Source organism: Calliopsis andreniformis, chromosome 2 (genome assembly GCF_051401765.1).
Source record: "Calliopsis andreniformis isolate RMS-2024a chromosome 2, iyCalAndr_principal, whole genome shotgun sequence".
Lineage (NCBI taxonomy): Eukaryota > Metazoa > Arthropoda > Insecta > Hymenoptera > Andrenidae > Calliopsis > Calliopsis andreniformis.
The window spans coordinates 5,675,216-5,693,114 of NC_135063.1; the positions used below are offsets into that span (position 1 = coordinate 5,675,216).

The window sequence follows — 17,899 nt, forward strand, 5'->3', positions numbered from 1 at the left end:
CGCAAGCTAACGGAGGTTACATCAAAATCTATTATACCAGCGCCACCAATCAGCCAAGCTTCGTTCCAGGATCTCCGTAACTTTCGCTAGCTTTCACAGCGAGGCTCTAAGCGAGTGTAATAACGAGGAATATGTACTTAAAACGTAATTGAACGCGTAGCCTGTGACGACATTCAACTTCCTTGCTACATTGTACCGCTTCAGGAATCGTTACTCTGCCCTGATGCAGGTCGAGCGAAGCCAAGCGGGAAGACGCGTGTGACGAGGACGAATCTCATGGGAATGCAATGCGGAACCTTCAGGCTGGACCTCTTCTCTCGATCCTCCCCCTCTTCTGTTCGTCCTTCTCCTCTGATGCGTCTTCTCAGCGCCCATCCTCCTTCGGACTCTCTCTGGCCGAGTCTCTCAGTAACCCCATAATGTACCGTACTGCCGAAATGGCATTGAGTAACGACGTGCTGGATGTTGCAATGACTGCATCTTTTAACGTTTGAAGAGGCTGTCGCGAAAGTTTGTCGAGAGAGAATTCTTGGTTCTTCTCCTGGGATATCGATGAGAGAAGATTTGAGGATTCAGGATTAAAATTTAGGTATATGTATTGATAATTCTTATTTCAATTCTCTTTATCTCTAGTACATAGTTCTACGAAATTTGTTCGGTTCTGAATCTTCTCTTAAAAGAAAGACAGGATGGAGCATATGTCGGTCAGAGGGATGCAAGGTTAAAACCTCCCCAAATGGACCTTAAGAACTGCAAACGTTATCTCGAGTCCCAGTCAAAATTGTAATCTACCAATTCCAAATGGTTCCCACTTGCCTTGAAAGCGACAATCCCACAACTTCTGTACAGTCCTCCGCCTCTCGCTGGAAGCAAACCTTCTGACCTCTCTCCCAGGCGACAGTCGCATGAAAATAAAAGTCGGAGGCCTGGGTCGGAAATTCTGTCAGTTATTTTCCCGTTTGGCGGAATCCACCGGCAAAAATAATAGCCAGACGACAGACGAAGTCTTGTCGCGCGATATTTTAAGTGATATCAAGTTATTAATATCACGCGTTAGGTGTCCCGCGCCTAAATATACATTATTGGCGCGGACCCAAGTGATCCCTGGCTGGTTTTATCGCGGGGGGGATAATGTTTTACCCGATAATTAGAAACCGTAGATCTCGGTGGGCGGGGTCGGGGGCCAGCCGATAAACTTTTAATTGGGGACCGAGCCAGTGTACGTAATACGTCTCTTGCCATGGCCGCGTACTTTCAGCATTCCTCACGGACGACCAGATATCTTAACAAATCGTTTCGAGTTCCCTTCGTTCCCGACTTCTTTTTCCCCGTCCCGCCAGTCCCCTCTTCTCCTTTTCATCCTCGTTGCCCTCGTCGTTTCGCTCTCGATCTCCGGCTGGATCCGAGCGATCTCCCGGTTCTACGGGAACTCATTAGTGCTGCCAGGCTGCACGGTTCCAGACGGGAACCGAAGATCCGAGATCCTTGATCATTAGGACAATGTTTATTAGCGAGCTTTGCATAAAGATATTTATTGCCTGGCGTCACCGAGCCTCTTCGACGTCCCTCTTCGTTCTCTGGGCCACGAGCTCCCTGGGAACCGCGCGAATTTGTTGATTCAATGACGCTGCTGATAGGTGAAGCGATACCTATCCACCTGCTTGTGATTTTTATGCGATCGTCACGGTGCTAAGTTACTTTGACGCAAGTAATCGCGGGTACAAAGTACTCTGAAGTGATAGGGGTAATTGATGGGATTCGTGAAGCTTCTTCGGAGTGGAGATGAAATCTTGTACTACCTCTAAGGTTGGGGATACTGATAATATTGGTTTTATGTATTTCTGGGCTTATTATGTGAACAGTCAGAGTGTATTAAGTCACAATTTGAAACTTGTGGAGAAAGAGAAACAAAGTTGCAAAGACTTTAGAACCTTGGAACCTGGTGAAATAGTGGTATATTAAGCAATTTTTTGAGCCCAAGGAGAAAGTGTATTATTTCATTATTTCAAAGTAAAATTGTCTGCTGGATACTTCTGGTCTTAGACAAAAAATAGACTTGATACTGCCTGGCTTTAAAGATAAATTTAATATTTCGATGACTTGATATTAACATAAATGATATGAAATCTTTAGAGTCTAGCTCTATGGTCCACATGTGCTAGAATGTCAATGTGAATTTTTGAAGCCTTGAAACATCAGTATCAACTAGTGTAGTGTAAATTTCTTCTGACTTGGTGCAATCTCAAACTGATATAGGAGGACTTGAACAGATTCAGTATGAATACATCTGACTCGGTACAGACTAAGTATAAATTCTAACTGACCCAGTTGAATTTAAACTGACTCTATACAAGTTTGAACTGATTCAGTACGGGCTCTGTGCGAACCTTAACTAACTCAGTATGAACACAGTACAGACTCAGTGCAGGTTCGAACTGACTCACTACGAACTCGAATCGATTCAGTATAGGCTTAAGCTAACTCAGTTCGATCTCGCTATAGGCTCGTATTGACGATCGAGTTTTAAAAACGAAATCTGATGAACTCCTTTTCCCCAGCGAAGTCTTCAGCTCTCATTCTTTTGCACAGTCCTCGTCTTTCTTTATCTCGGCCCCTTCAAACTTGACTCGACAGAGATCTCGGCGACTCATTAGTGCTGTCAAGCCGTCAGGCCCCCGGTAGCAGAAATCAAAGTTAACTAGGGTGCTCGATCACTCAGCCTTGTATTGAGGATATTTGCATAAAGGATGCTTTTATCAGTATTAGAAATTCTTCGCGAGACAAGGGGGAAACTTCTTCCTTCTGTTCCTCCCTCTATCTTCTCTCTCTGCCCCCTTCCTTCCCCATGTAAAACATCAGCATCCTTTGTACTACGCTGACGAACGCTTAATTTCGAGGGACATCTCGCCGATTAATGGGCCTCAATTAACTTGGTTTGTTCATCAACGTCCGAATCGCGATTGCGCCTGAGGGAGACAGAGAGAGGGAAAAAGAAGAGAACGCGAAACACGGACCCTTTCAAGTAGACGAAGGTTAATGGTCTAGTGAAAGACGCCTGGAGAAGAGAGTCCCTGTGACAGGTCCGATAGTAGGCAGAGGAGATGGTAGTTAGTAACCGAAGAAGCGTCTGTTAACGCCCGTTATTCACATGTAAATCAAGCACCGACGAACGGGAAGCGAAATAGAAAAAAAAGGAACAGTCGTCTATCGAGCCGCGTGCAGCACGAAGTGCAGCTGAAGGGTAGCCCCGATGTCGAGTGTTCGTTTATGACGGACGCATAGGTGCATTCTGGATGGAAACCCTCGCCCCTGCGCGAGATTTGTCTTTCGATCGGCTGACTGGGCCTCTCGTAATAGTAATCTCCATCTGGTAGCGTCGATCGCTGATACGCAGATCGATTTTTCTCAGCCCTCCGACAGTGACAGCCATCGAGTGCACGTTTCATTCGAGCCTCGATACAGCTGATGCCCCAGAGTGCTTGAGATCGGGATGCCAATGCGAAGGGCTTGTCGGTACTTCTGTTAGGACGCTTGATCCCTATCGCGGAGGACCTAAAATTCAGTTTTGTGGGCGAAGGGTGAGGGATCTTTGAATAAGTTTTCAAAAGTGAAATAGTGATGTTACGTAGAAGGAACAGAGGGATGAAGATTTCTGCATTTTGCGCGTGCAATGTGATAATAAAACGTGAGTCACTATCTGCTCTTCTATTTTGGATTTTCACTTATTCGCTTCTTCTGAGTTTCCAAACAAGTGCAGCCTGCCACTGCGACCAATGCAGCATCCGGAACAGTGCCAATTTCATATCTTCTCTCATTAACTCGGCGCCATTATTGGTAGCGCAGAAACGAACCTTGAAAGATGAGAGGCTATAATTACAGGTGTAATACGTCGCTCGTTACGAAGGATTTATTCGTCTTTCTCGAACTCGCAGAAGCACGATCTTGATTCCTGCTAATATTTCAACCACCGCTATCCACTTGGAACGCGTGTAATTAATGAGCATCTAATGTTTGCTTAAAGGTCACGTAACGAAAGCTGTCTTATTTCATTGAAAGAAAATTGTAAAAAAAATCTTTCAGAATTACTTAGCTACATGAAATTTCAAAAACACACATATTCTGAATATTCCTTGAACTAGAAGTATAAAAGTACAGAGATTCGGTAATTCTCGAGTCACAGGCATTCTGCGTCACTCATTGTTCGCTAATTATAAGAAGAGGTGATTTTCACCATTCCATCTGTACTCTCGTTGTACCTTTTCTCTTGGACATCAAGTGTCACGGGACGAGTCTAAGAGAAATTGCAGGTCTAGAAGACACTCTACCATCGTCCTCTTCAACTCTACCTTCTCAGTTTACGTTCGTGTTTGTTTCCAGTTTCCCCCTTTGAACGTCATTGCAGTACGCGCTGCCGATACCGTTATTGTTAATTAAACCGCTTCTGAAATGCACCAGCTGTATTTGTGTAGAAGAGATAATAGAAAATTATTTATAATTTTATAGAGCTTTTATGAGCTCGAAATAGTGGTTTATTTTCTCGCTCTCTGTTAGCATTCTGTAATTAGTGTTCGGTCAACTATATCTGCAACAAGGAAGAAATGCAAAGATTCTTTTCGATCCACTAAAAGAAAGACTTAGAGAGTCGCCTCGGATGAGTTCATGCAAGCGTTGTAACGGTGACTATGCACGAGATCGAAAAGTTCTGTCCAAGATGGAATTCATAAAGTCATTAAGATGTAAACCAAGTATGTAAAAATAGAGAAGATTAAACAGAAAAATAGTCATTTGTCTTATGGGAAATCTTATGGGAAATCTCATGGGAAAGATCGACTTTTTTAAGTTTCTAGACTAGAGTACTCAGAATCAATACAACGTAGGTCATTCGTTAAAAAAATATCATTCGTGACGACAGCAGTGTCACGTTCTTCGAAAAATCTCTTCCCTATTCAATTATCGATCGCTGCAAAGGCAGAATAAACGTGATCTCCGCTCCGAACGGTTCGAACCGAGCGTTTACACGAACGTTTGCCTTAATGTAATGCGATACATCGCGGCAACACGCGATCACGATACGCGGCACGACGAGCCGAGGGAAAAAGTGCCGACGATAATTGCTGGGGCGAAGGTATCGTGGGCGTCGAGGAAAACGCGGACGAAAAAAAGGGCCGCGAGTGTACGGTGAAGTCGGAGGTGGAGGCAGCAGAGCGTGCGCGCCCTTACCTGTTACGTGCATTACGAGAACGTGCGCCGCTTTCGTGCCGCGCCGAGATAAGTGGTGTATGATTTGGCGATGATTGATGGGGTCATGGGTCAAAGTGATCAGCGGCGCTCCGGGCGCCTCGGCTCACCTGACCGCGCGCGGAACCGAGCCTCGAATACCGGGGGCCCCCTGGCCGTGTAATACGCGCTCAACCCTCGCCCTCCTCCCACGCTCGCCCTCTTCGTTACAACTCTGTATTGACCACGCGCGGAGATGCGCGAGAACTCCCCTACATTTCGGTCCCTCCACGGGGGAACGATCGTCTAATTACAAGGTTCGATGGCTACATTCCGAGGCTGTATTCGTTACATCTGTCCGAAGGCACGCAGAAACTTGTTTCCACTTGTCAGTGTCGGCTGAACGGGGAATGTTTCAAATATGAAAACACGAGGCGGTCGTGTCGGGTCAGCAGGTGATTGAGACTTCTTTGGAAGAACAGGAGCTGAGGCTAGGACTCTTTCTCGTGGTGTAATAACGGTAGACTTCATTGGATCGTATTAATAGCGTCATGTGACTACAGAAAAATCACTCCATATGCAGTACAGGAAATTGGTAATATACTGAATTATAGGTAACTCTTAATCATATTAGATAGGGTCACTTAGAGCAGCTCAAATACAAGTTTCTTAATATTGGAATTCAAACAACTAAATGAGGTACTGTATGTATAAAGAAACTTTCTAAATTAACTGAGAATCTGCAAAATTTGTGAACTTGAATTCGCTCGTGCTGATAAAACAGTGTTGCAATCCCATTTTGATATGCTATCGGTTAACAACATATGAAATCGTGATCCAGCCAACACTGCATCAGTTCGATTTGACCCAAATCATCTCCACGATTTCCGCAGGAATACGTCGTAAACAACATCAGCGGCGAAATTACGGCGCGAACTTGCCGTACAGTGGGTGTGTACTCACTAACTCAACGTGAATCATCGTCATGATCTACTGGACCACGGCTGTGTCCGTGTAGCCGGTGCATTTCCGAGAACCTTCTCTTCTGTCTACGACAAATTGCCTTAACCACCCGCCCCCCTCCCCACTCTCCAAGATCTCTCTCCACCCCCTCTGCCCACGTCTTAACGTAGCACGGTGAATATAAACCGCGCCATTAGTCAAGCTTCTGACTAATTCGGGCAATTAAGATTGCCCGAGCGGGGACCAACCGTGGACGAGGATCTCTGGGATCTAGGAGCCAGTCTAGCTGCTTATAGAGAGGCAAATGGAAACCGGTGAAAGGGGACACGGCGAGTTTTCACCAGACTCGAAGTTCAGGATAATTAGGCGTAATTTAAGGGACACAATTTGGAAGATGTTGGGATTAATCTTCCACGTTGCGATAATTTGATTTACGATCAGACTGAACGGGTGTACTGGGCGATGAATAGGAACTGCGCCACGTGGACTTTAAATAATGTCCACAGGCTTGATACTGTTTGACAGTTGGTCCTGGAACGAGAACAACCGAGCCTCTGATAACAGTCACCTACATCTGGGGCACAGGTATCCGCGTCAGTCTATCACGTGGAGTTCACCCACGTGGGCGACTCGATCTGAAGTCCATTAAAATTGATCGACCAAGAATGATCTATAAACAGTTGAATGAGACACCAGATTGAATACGAGACGCACTCAGCCCTGACTAATTAAAGCGTTCGCTTGCGGTCGTTACTTACCGTGTTCGGGGACGAAATCGCGATTATAAGCGGATCCACGTCGACCTTAATTACTGAAGCAAGTAGTAACAATAGGCACTGTGTTAAAGATCCAAGTCACTTGGTCAATTCTTGCAACATAGGTTAAACCTAGTCATGTTTGAAGCTTTGTAGAAAGTAGCCAAACAATCGCTCACGCTTGGCTGTTCCGTAGACACTGCCATTCAACTTTGCAGCAGTCTAATGGTAAATCAATGTACAGAGTCATGTTCGAAGTATGTTCCGGTCGAGTCTTACTCGACTAATCGTTGGTCCCCGACGTTTGAAGTAGCAACTAGGCGAGATACATCAGACTTCGCGGCGTTGTTCAGAGAATTTTTTCGCTTTCCGCGAAGACAGGTGATCAATCACAATGGTGGTCGATGATAAATGATACGAATGGCAGGCAGTGAAAGACTATGTTAAATGTCAGTGTAAGTTTAAAGTTATCGATTAAAGATTTCAGATTCAGAATCTAATTTCCTCCTTGTAAAGCTACTTATGCAGTACAAGACGAAGAATCCCAGACGAGCGCGGGCTCATCAACGGAGTAATTAGTCAGCCCCATCGGGCCGCAAGTAGCCTTACATGGATATTTCTTAATGTATCGTCATCAACTTTTCAGAAGACTTAATCGCTTCGGGCGAACACGAACGACTTACTCTTTGCTAATATTCTCTCCCATCAGAGTAATATTTAACAGTGGCCCACAAAATTTCCCCTGTCAGCGATTCCAGGCGCTCCCTTGGATCCTCCTCTTCCACGTCGATACAGTACATCTCCAGCTCGGACAAAATATAGCGACGGGATAGGGGAAAAAAAGGGACAACGACATTCATTGTGAAATGCTTCTTCGTTCGGCACGCATCGTCACGGGGCCAGTTGTGGTAAGGAGGATGCCTGTAATCCGGGCTAATCAATTTGGGCCTAATTGGAGATTACGACGATCCGCTGCTTGGTCCCTGGCTCCATCTTCTTTTCCCTCTTTCTTCCTTTATTCGCCGCGGACGGCGAGACTCGGCGCTAATAGATTAATTTATTACGCGAAAGCCCTCAAAGACACCGCCTGGCACCGTGGCCTGACGACATATTAGTATCGTGTCACAGCGATCATTAAACAAACCCGGGAGGAGGGAACCGCGAACCGTCCGCCCTGCGGAATGTTAATTCCATCGAGATCTGGCGATGCATTTGGGAATGCATGGCGTGGGTGAAACTTAATACCCTTTTTTCGCCAGTTTCTTTCGCCCCCTTAAGGACGATACATTCCGCCGAAGATGGTTGCAAATGAACGCTTTTATCCTGGGCTGGAATGGAATCTCTCTTATGGCGTCGATTACTCCTGAACGGTGGTGTCTGAGGGAGGCTACTTCTGAGTATACCTGAGGTTACCTGTTGAATTTATCTGGCGGACGGTGTAAGTTTTTTTGAGAATGTATTAAGGGGAGAATTTGTTGAGCAAAAATAGTCGTGGTGTGTTTGGATCTGTCAGTACTTTCATTGGGTAATACTTTAGTTAGAAATCTGAAGTGTGAAATAAGGAAATAAATGGCAGGCCTGCTGAGTTCTATTGTTAATTGTAGAATAAAAGGAAATGTGGTGTTAATTGGAGTTTAGGTACAAACATTGTATTGGTAAAGTAATAATGTTCAGTAGAGTGAAAGTCACATTGTATGTTACGTAATAAGTGCCTCTTCAATTCCCTTTCAATTGAACGATTTATATTCAATTCCACCCGCGTCAGAAATCCAATCTGTGGATACCTCGAACTCATTAGTTCAGTGGAAATCTCAATTAATCAATAGGAGTTCTTTGAGATCGTCAGGTCAGTGGGCTCAATTATTCTTGCGCGATTAAATCGCCAAGAAACACGCCCCGCGAACTGTAATTCTAGAATCGATTCAATTACCTGTTTCTTGATCTCCATCGCTAGTTACATTTCAACTGCAGGTACAATAATCGACGCCGAAAGTGGCGCAAACGGTATCGGGGTCTTGACGTATATTAATCACTTGTTACTCGAGAGTTGATGGGGATTTCAGATAACTCCAATCATTTACTTTTTTCTGTTCAACAATCAGTTTCCTAAGATTTATTAGCATTTTCTCTGGTAATGATATCTAAAGTGAAATTCAGAAATAAGCTCTGTCGATTAGCTGGGTCATTAATTTGGTTCGAGAAGAATTAGTGTATCCTTTATATGTATCTAGATGTTTGGGTAATTTTGTATCAGATGGGAAAATACTCTCCCAAATGAATTAAAGAAATTATACACGCAGGTATGTTTTCACCTTGAATTCTAAATGAGAATTTACAGTATAGCGTAAAAGGTCCATAAAAGTCGCGGAGCTAATTACAGAACGATTATCGCAAGGTGCATTAAGTCCAGGAGAAACTCACAACAATGTATGTCCTTAATGCAGTCAGAGTAAAAATGCAGGTAATAACATTGATAAACGAGAATTAATTTCGAAAAATTTTCAAGAAGAACCTTGAGTTTAATTTCTCCCTTAATTGAACCTTGAATTAATCATTTTCTGGCAAAACAACATTAATCAAAACATCAGCTGTTTCTTATACCACATTTTGCTAAATTTCAAACCCAGAGCGGATACTCAGAACATCCAAAACTACTTAAATATTTCGTCGATCATTCATTGCAATTCCAGACTCCATGAACGATACTCCAATGATACAACACAATGATCTACCATCTTTCGAGCACGATGCACAGCCATCGCTTCGATCAAGGCGATGAAACGGTACCTTCTTTCTCTCAGTAGCTGTTTGCCAGCCAAGAAGGCGAAGAAGAAGCAGAAGGAGGTTGAAGAGGCAACAAAGAACGAAACGCTCGAGTCACTCGCTCCTCTGGAAGTCTAGGAATCAATCAATGACCGTCTTTCCATGGAATCCAGCCGGCTCGTAGGCGGATATCTCTCTCTCCTTTTGCTGCCACTGGTCATCCTCTTTCCGCCCCTTTGAATCCTCGTCCCTCCGTCCTCTTCATCCTTCTTTCTGGTTGCAATTCCAACGACACACAACCAACGAAGGTTCCTCTCGTTTCCTTGGAATTTAACCCCTCGGATCACTTTTTGCGCCCTCGGATGCCAAGCTGCAGCGAGAATCTGGCAACTTACGACTAATCACTTCATTTTGTACGCCGTTGACGATAATGGGCCTCATGAAGGTAATGAGAATGGCTCGATCGCGTATCGACTGCGATCCCTTCGTAGTATTCCCGAGTTTTTGGAACTGTGGCATCCCATAACTTTGGGAGAAGTTGGTTTTCTCCGACCATCTGGTTCGGTGACGCAAAAACAGGCTATTGGATTGCTAACTACTGTGCCAGTTTGTTTTGCCTGTGTTACTTTGAAGATTCGATTGGATTCTAAAAATACCACACTATAATTTAGAAAAAAACTGCATACTTTACATGATGATTGCTTCTCAATTTTTGCAAGATGTAAGCTTACAATTAGAGAATTTTAAAAATACTCTTTTGATTGACAACCCTCCACGATGTCAGGTGTAAAAAGGCAGACACAAAAAGTGAACAGGTGCGCCCCCTTATTTATTTCCTCCACCGTCTCTTTTTCTTTCGGTATTCCAATTGCATACGACCTCCCCACCTTTCATCGTCGTTATAAAGCGCGACGGAGTTCCAGTTCCTGCAAAGATAAGAGAGGAGATGTTTACAACGAGTAACAAGCCCGCCAGCCAGCATATCGATAGCGCGCTTAATCTACTATCTGCTACTGACCCTGATAAGGTTTCGCGAATTAAAGATCCTCCGGTTGGTTGTTTTTCCAGGAATGGCAACCACCCGACTACATGTTCTGCAATTACAAATTACATATGGTAATTGCGTCGTTCAAAGTCGATTAGGTAATATCGTTTATATTAGTCACTCTCTTTTTTAGATAGAAAATTAGAATCAACTATGGGAGGGAATTAAATATATGTACAGACATTTGTTCGATGTACAAACAGTAACAGTAATTTTTGTATTTATTTCAGGGTGCATATCTCACCAGAAATTTTTATTAATACATCTTGCAATATTATTCATAATAAGAATTACGTATTTAAAATTCCTATTGAAACATTCATTCATTCTTTCTTCGTCTGACTATAATTCGTCACAGACAGTATTTTACTTACAGAGTCCTAAATAGTTTCATTCCTGGCATATTTACAAATACTTTCTGTGATCAATAATAAGAAACTCATTAATCATTTACATCATCCATTATCGTTTTTCCGCATACTAGCTTCAAGATTAAAATATTCCCCATAAACCTCGAGGAGTACTGATTCGCGAAAAAGCGTGCAGGGGGGTCGAAGAGTTCGCGACACATTTTTCCCGAATCGCGTCGTAAAGTCACTTAGCTGAACGAGCTTCCCCGAAAGCTCGATTTACGAGACGAGCTCGCCCACACGTTTCGCGTCCGTGGTTCGCGCGAGATCTGCAAGACCCTTAACTCTCAACACCATAAATCCAGCTCACGCGGCGTCATTAGCACCGAATAACGAGGGCGATGTTATGGTTGCTCCAGCTGGAGTCCTCGTCGCGGTGGGACCCATCGTCCGAAATAACGACACCCGTCACCCGTGGAACCACAGGGTGCGTCACATTCCCGGAGATCCGAAAATAAGTAGATTCGCCCTTCTTAGGCTCGGCCCATTTGCCTGGAGTCTGGAGATTCCGTGACGCGACTGCCGAGGATTCCTTCATTCTTCGAGTTATCCCTCTGGCCAGCAATGCTTGTTGATTCCTTCATGCTAGAATCGGTGAATTATCAGAGATTGCACGAGGCATGAAGGATAATAAACTGTATTTTTCTAATGTTGGGTCAATTAGGGAAGTAAAATTAACTTGAGAATTTTCTGTCTTTAAATCTTCTATGTGTTCGATCGTAAAATGCTTAAATGAATCGTCGTAAGGTGTTCAGTGTCCATCCAGTATGATTGCTCATAACATGTTAAGCACATGGTAGACGAAAATAATGCTGACAGAACACTGTGCAACAATGTGACAGGCGTCAAGAGAAAGTTGACTGTGCGACATTCGTTTCCAGGGTGCTTGCTACGCAGCTGCACCCCTTTTCGTTTATGATTTAAGCCCGCAGCACGTGCACCCGCGTCTTCCTCTTTTCTCCCTCACTCTCTCCTTGTCGCTCTTCCCCCGAGAACGATCGCCACGAAGGATAACACGGCGAGAATTTATAGATGCGTGGTTTTGAGCAAAGCCTAACAAACAGAAGACTTCGATGCGCTTTCCGTGTCCCGCTGACGATTACCCGCGATAATTGGTCGAGCACAGGGAAACGAAGGTCCAAAAATAAGCTCGCGTTCGTTACGTAATACACCTAATTTGTAAGTTTTCGCAATAAATCGCTGAATATTGCTTCTGAGGCAGTAATACGAGACGCTTCGCTCGCAATTGATTATGGATTATTAATTGTCCAGGGAATTGGCAATGATTTCAAGAGAGAAATGTGGTCTTTCGACCTGCTGCTAATTGCAAGGGATTCCTTCTCGATAAATCCTTTCATGTTCCTCGTTTCAAGCCGAAGCGATTCAATGTTCGCGACGCATCCTCGTGTTAATCGTCTTTTAATTACGCCTAACACGACAGTAGCCATGTAATCGCTGAAGGCACCGATACCTCCGGTATTTAGTTACGCGGCTTTCCCAGCCGAGACGCGCGGAAGACGATGAAGAAGTTATGAAACGCGATGGAGAATGTTTACGTACGCGTAATTAGAAGAAGAACGAATCCCGCTACTAATTTATTACCTTGTCATGGGCAGAGATAAATCACTTTCGATGCATTGGATTCCGTCGTAAGCAATCATCAATACTCCAAGTGAAAACGTTCTCACTGCTCTTCACCTTTTTTGCTGGTAACTAAAATTAAAACGAATGACAAATCTTGGCCTTTAAAGCATAAATGCTCGGTGCAAGGACGGCCTAGAGATTCAAATTCAATTTAACCTTTCACTTAGTTATCATTACCATAAATTTAACTTACAATTATTAGTCTCTTAATATTGAATCAGTGAGTTGGAGAAGAGAATTTATAAGTTCGAAAACCCTGTATTGAGATATTTGATCTCAACGTGCAGTTCTGTGCATTTTACATGTTTACATATTGCATATACACAGAAAATAACTGAACTCAATACACTCTGGCTATGAGGTCCAAATATAATTTTAAGGTTATTCGAAAATGCCTAATTTTGGACTTGTACTGTTTTTCAACTCACCGATTTAGTTATGCATTTGCAATTTAAATAAACACAATTGCAAACTCTTCCCTAAAGCTATGCCATCACGGTTGAATCTTCTCCCGAGAAATCCCCACAAGGAGACATCTTTTTCAGCCTCAGGAATCAATTCCGCGTACTCGAAAGGAGCAATCATCGTGGAATTTTAGGTGGTCATGAAAATTGCGCGAGTAGGACTCGGCTCGTAGGGAGCGGCACGCCTAATCTTTTTGCAGCGTTATTACGGTAATCGAGGTGGTCCGCGGTCATTATCGATGCTCCATATTTTCGCCCTCCCCCGCCTCGACGGTAGACGCAGAGGCACGATGTACGCACTGGCACCGAAATCGTCGTGCAATTACTCGCTCATAAACGAGCGACGCTAAAGGAAGTTATGCGCCTGGCCAATAAAAGCAGCGTCAATGACACACGCACGACCGCCAGCAAAAAGCTTTAATGGCCAGCGTACCGTGCTGGAGCCACGAGCACAATGTGACGTGCGGGTGTACTGGTTGCTTCATGTCTGAGGGACGAATAGCAAAATTGTATTCGCTAGAAACAGAACCATAGTAAACAGCGTCAAGTCTGAACTGAGATCTCAATCTCATTGCAACATCCGCTGAATGGAGTGATTTATTTATAACATCGTACGTACTTCATGCTGTTTAGAACCATCATTTTAGAGAATGGTCTGACTGTTTTTCCTTAAGTTAACCGGTTGAAATGCAACAGGAGCCTGAGTAAGGAATCACAAGCAATTTCAATTTGAAATAAGATAAAGTTCTAAAAGTTGTACACGATACTGAAAAGGGCAAAAGTAAGGCACCACCCATTATAGCTAATTCAGTACACGTCGATTCAGCCTCCTACTGTGTACCGACTCTGTGATGTTGTTAGCGTGTCGCGTTTATCCCGAAACAGGCTCATAATTTCAACCTTGACGAGATTCCCTCAAAAGCCGAGGATTCGTGGTAGCCTTCCACTCGGAATGGCAAGACTGCTGCTGTCGCGTGGGATCATCGAATCGTTGAATCCCTTACACTTCTTCAGAAGTCGCCCTATACAGGCGCACACGGGCAGTTAAACCTTATCCAAAGTCGATGAAGAAGACTACAATAACCACGAAGTCGACAGCCGCGCGCTGCCCATAAAAGCTTCTCAGTCGGACTACGTGCGGATAATACCCGCATTAATAATTTATAACTCGGCCGTTAACAGTTCCTTTTTTTGTTGTTCCTCCCGTTTTTGTTTCTCCGAAGTCGACTGGGGAAACGCCGACACTGGACCTATGCACTTTCCTCGGGCCGAAGGCTTGCATCACCGAACGCTCCAATCTGGGAAATGACTTTGAAATTTCGATCCTGAAGATCATTCTTCATTACACGGTATTGGTATAAATCTCTGTCAAACGATTCAGATTTCGATCGTCTTTTTCTACGAGCTTTTAAATTTGTTAATTCTCATTACGACTGTTATGGTTACTATACTCTGAGCACATTTATTATATCTGTGGCATGTATTGACATCGACGATCTTTTCTTGCCAGGAATCTCTCAGTCTGCACGGTGCACGATTAAATCGCGAATTTTCTGCGGGCAACTCCGCCCAACTCTGGTATCGCGATCGTTAAACCTCCAACGGTTCTTCGCATATCTCTGCTCATGTAACGAGTCGAAAAACCCTCTGAAAAGAGTTTTTGGAGCAGCGCGGAACGTCGCTGGAGGGCGCAGCGCGGGTTCTCGCGATTACATATCGCAGATCAGTCATTCGGGGGGCCTCCAGTTCGCTTTCGAGTCGCGAAATCGCGTCGATATCGCGAAAAGGAGGGGCGAGGGAACGATTATCGTTGGTTTCAACGTTCAGGAGCCCTCGGCGTGGTTTTATTTCTTCAGATAAATCAGAACGGCGTACAGATCGACCGAGCAATAAATTCATTTCAGGTTTGTCTCCGAAGATCCTTCCTTTTTTCAGGGACTAAATGTTTTCGGTGAAACGATCGATATAACGATGAAGATTTCTTCGGGCCGATCTCGTAGCGTCAAGTTCTTATCGAGCTTGATACCGGGTCATTTACATTCGTAATTAAGGTTATTGATGTCGGGAAGAGACTGATTCTCTGGTTGATTGAGGAACGCGGAAGTATGTGGGAGTATCACGTGATATTTAAATAGATATTCGATGAAACGTGAGCTGCATAGATCTCACGAAGCTGAACATAGGAGACTTCTTAATCCTTAGCTTGTATAGCGTCAGTATATATAATGTTATAAAATCACTGCTAGTTTACAATTAAAAGTGATTAATTATAGTAAACAAAAAGTTTACTATTATCTACTCGTAATTCACATATACTTTACACAACAAATATTGCAAGTGAGGTAGTACAAATGCTGTAACCTCATCATACCAATTAGTAAGTTAACAAGATGACTCTTGTAATTTCAATCGTTTTTTATTAGCTTTAACAATCGTTTTACAGAATTTAGAAATTCCAAGGATTCGAGTACTCTGGAAACATTCTAGCGTTATGGGCCCATTGAAATCCATCATTGCAAGTGTCATCACGAAAAAGAAAAGTTCACGTGGCGACTCGGTGTGAACCGTGTTTGCAGATGCGAGCAGCGCGCTGGCATGTCAACAAAGGCATATTTCGCATTCGCTGCGCATAAGGAGTATTAACTCCAGGAATAGTGCGCGTGGGCTGATCCCCCACGTACGTGTGATGCGCGCGTCATACGCGGCAGAGGCTGTTCGAGGTGGAAGTCTGACAGGTAAGAGGCCTCGAATTCCACGGTAGCGAACGCGATTCCTGCTTGCTCGTTTCGTGGATTTTGAAATGCGACCGCGCGCGATCGTTGGCGACAAGAAACGGCATCCACCACTGTGCATATCTTGATGGAGGTTCTCTTCCTCAACCTACCTCGAGGATCAACATGTTGGCGTACAGCAGAGTTGTGCACGTCTACTGATCTGCCAGAATCTTAAACTGTCAATCTACTAATCTATCTTCCTGAAGATCTGCCTATCTACTGAAGCACCTATCCTTTTATCTGTCTGCCTATTAATTTACCTGCCTACTGCTCTGCCTATCTACTGATCTAACCCTGCACTGATCTACTCTTCCGCGGATCTACGTTTTATCAATTTGTCTATCTACTGATCGATCCGTCTACTGATCCATTCCTCGACAATTGTAACCATTTAGTAATTTGTTACTCTGCTAATTCATGGATTAATAGATCCACAAATCTACTGATCTATGATGCACTGATTTTATCAGTCTATTGATTTATTGACACCTTGAACAATTACGTCGGATTTTTAAAATTCAAGTGGAGTATTTTAAACTCATATTCTTCCCGGTGACGCAAGATCTTCGGTCGCGACCGATTGCGCAATAGATCGAGCTGCGGTGGCTGTCGGCGCGCAGCGTTGGCGGATCGATGGTTGATTTACAGCCTGTCTGATGTCTCGCGTGCTCCGCGAGGGAGACTCGACTACGCAACGCGTAATAGGTCGTTGCTGCTCCGATGTCGTGGAAGGAAACTTCGCTTCGGTGTGGGTGTCGAAGTGTTTTTGCGGGAGCTCTTGATTGGCACACGTAGAGAAACTACAAAGAGAAACTCGCGACGTAATGGATGGGTAATAAACTAGTAATGAAATTCGAGCTGATTGCGGGCAATATTGCAGAAATCGGCTGTACAGGTCGTTTCTTTGCTCTCGTATAACGTGACAGCTCTGATCGCTGAGATACATTGCAAATACTCTGATGGACATTGTTTATTCGATAAGAATATAGCACTATGTTATTTATGTAGGTGCCCATGATATATAGCTTCTTGTCCCTGTCGCGAGAATTCCTCAACCCAGGCATAAATCTTTGTTTATTTGACGTGTAACTAGTTCACGTGATTAGAACTCCCGTGATATCATTTTTTCGTTTTTATATTGTCTAATGAACGGACATAGGTAGATGGACGTCGTAGACTGCACACTGTGCTTCAGACTTCAAGCATACACCCACAGCACAGAATGACTTTCTGCTTCAAAATTTCTAAATGAATTCTGTAATCATAACATGTCATCATTTTTTAACAGCGATTGTAAAGTTAGGTCAACCCATATTGTTTTCATCTTAAACTATGTGTATCATACATTTTTTGCAAGCTATTAGATCTCATCTAGATACATTTAAACGAATACCCATCTCAATTTTGAAAACAAATGATATATTAAATCTTGCCATACAATTACACAATTAACTTACGAAAACTAAAGCCTGCAGAATCCACTATCAAAAATTGCTGAATTTCATAGACTAACTGCTACTGCAGCAAGAATCCCGTGGCTCCTTGCATAACTAATTTTCCCACAGACAGAAGAAATTCACGATAAGGGTGGCAAGCAGAAGAGCCTTCCCTTGCATCTCTGACTGCTCGTCGCGGCGAGGAGTAGTCGGCCTCGATTAGAGCCACGGAATAAATTTCTGCGGAGTGTGGGAGCGAGGCGACCGAGGTCCTCGTCTCCAATTGACCCCACTTTGCCGCGAAACTCAAGCGGCTACGCGGGCAGATTTCAGCGGGAACACGCGGGCATGCCTAGATTTTCGCAGATTACGCGCGGTCCCGAGCGCACGGACGCTCGCCAGGTAAAACCATTGCGTTTTGCGGTCTC

General features: G+C 44.0%; 1 protein-coding gene across 3 annotated transcripts in view; it reads left to right on the forward strand.

The window, feature by feature from the left end:
• The window catches only part of LOC143185965 (uncharacterized), a 72,307-nt gene extending 56,488 nt beyond the window's left edge, over positions 1–15,819 (forward strand). For 2 of the 3 annotated variants that reach the window (XM_076389305.1, XM_076389319.1), the window contains exon 5: positions 15,705–15,819. The gene's annotated coding sequence lies outside the window, so the exon portion shown is untranslated. Of the gene's footprint in view, positions 1–15,684 lie in introns of all 3 variants that reach the window. The other variant, XM_076389311.1, reaches the window with a different exon arrangement.
• The last annotated feature ends 2,080 nt before the right edge of the window (positions 15,820–17,899 follow it).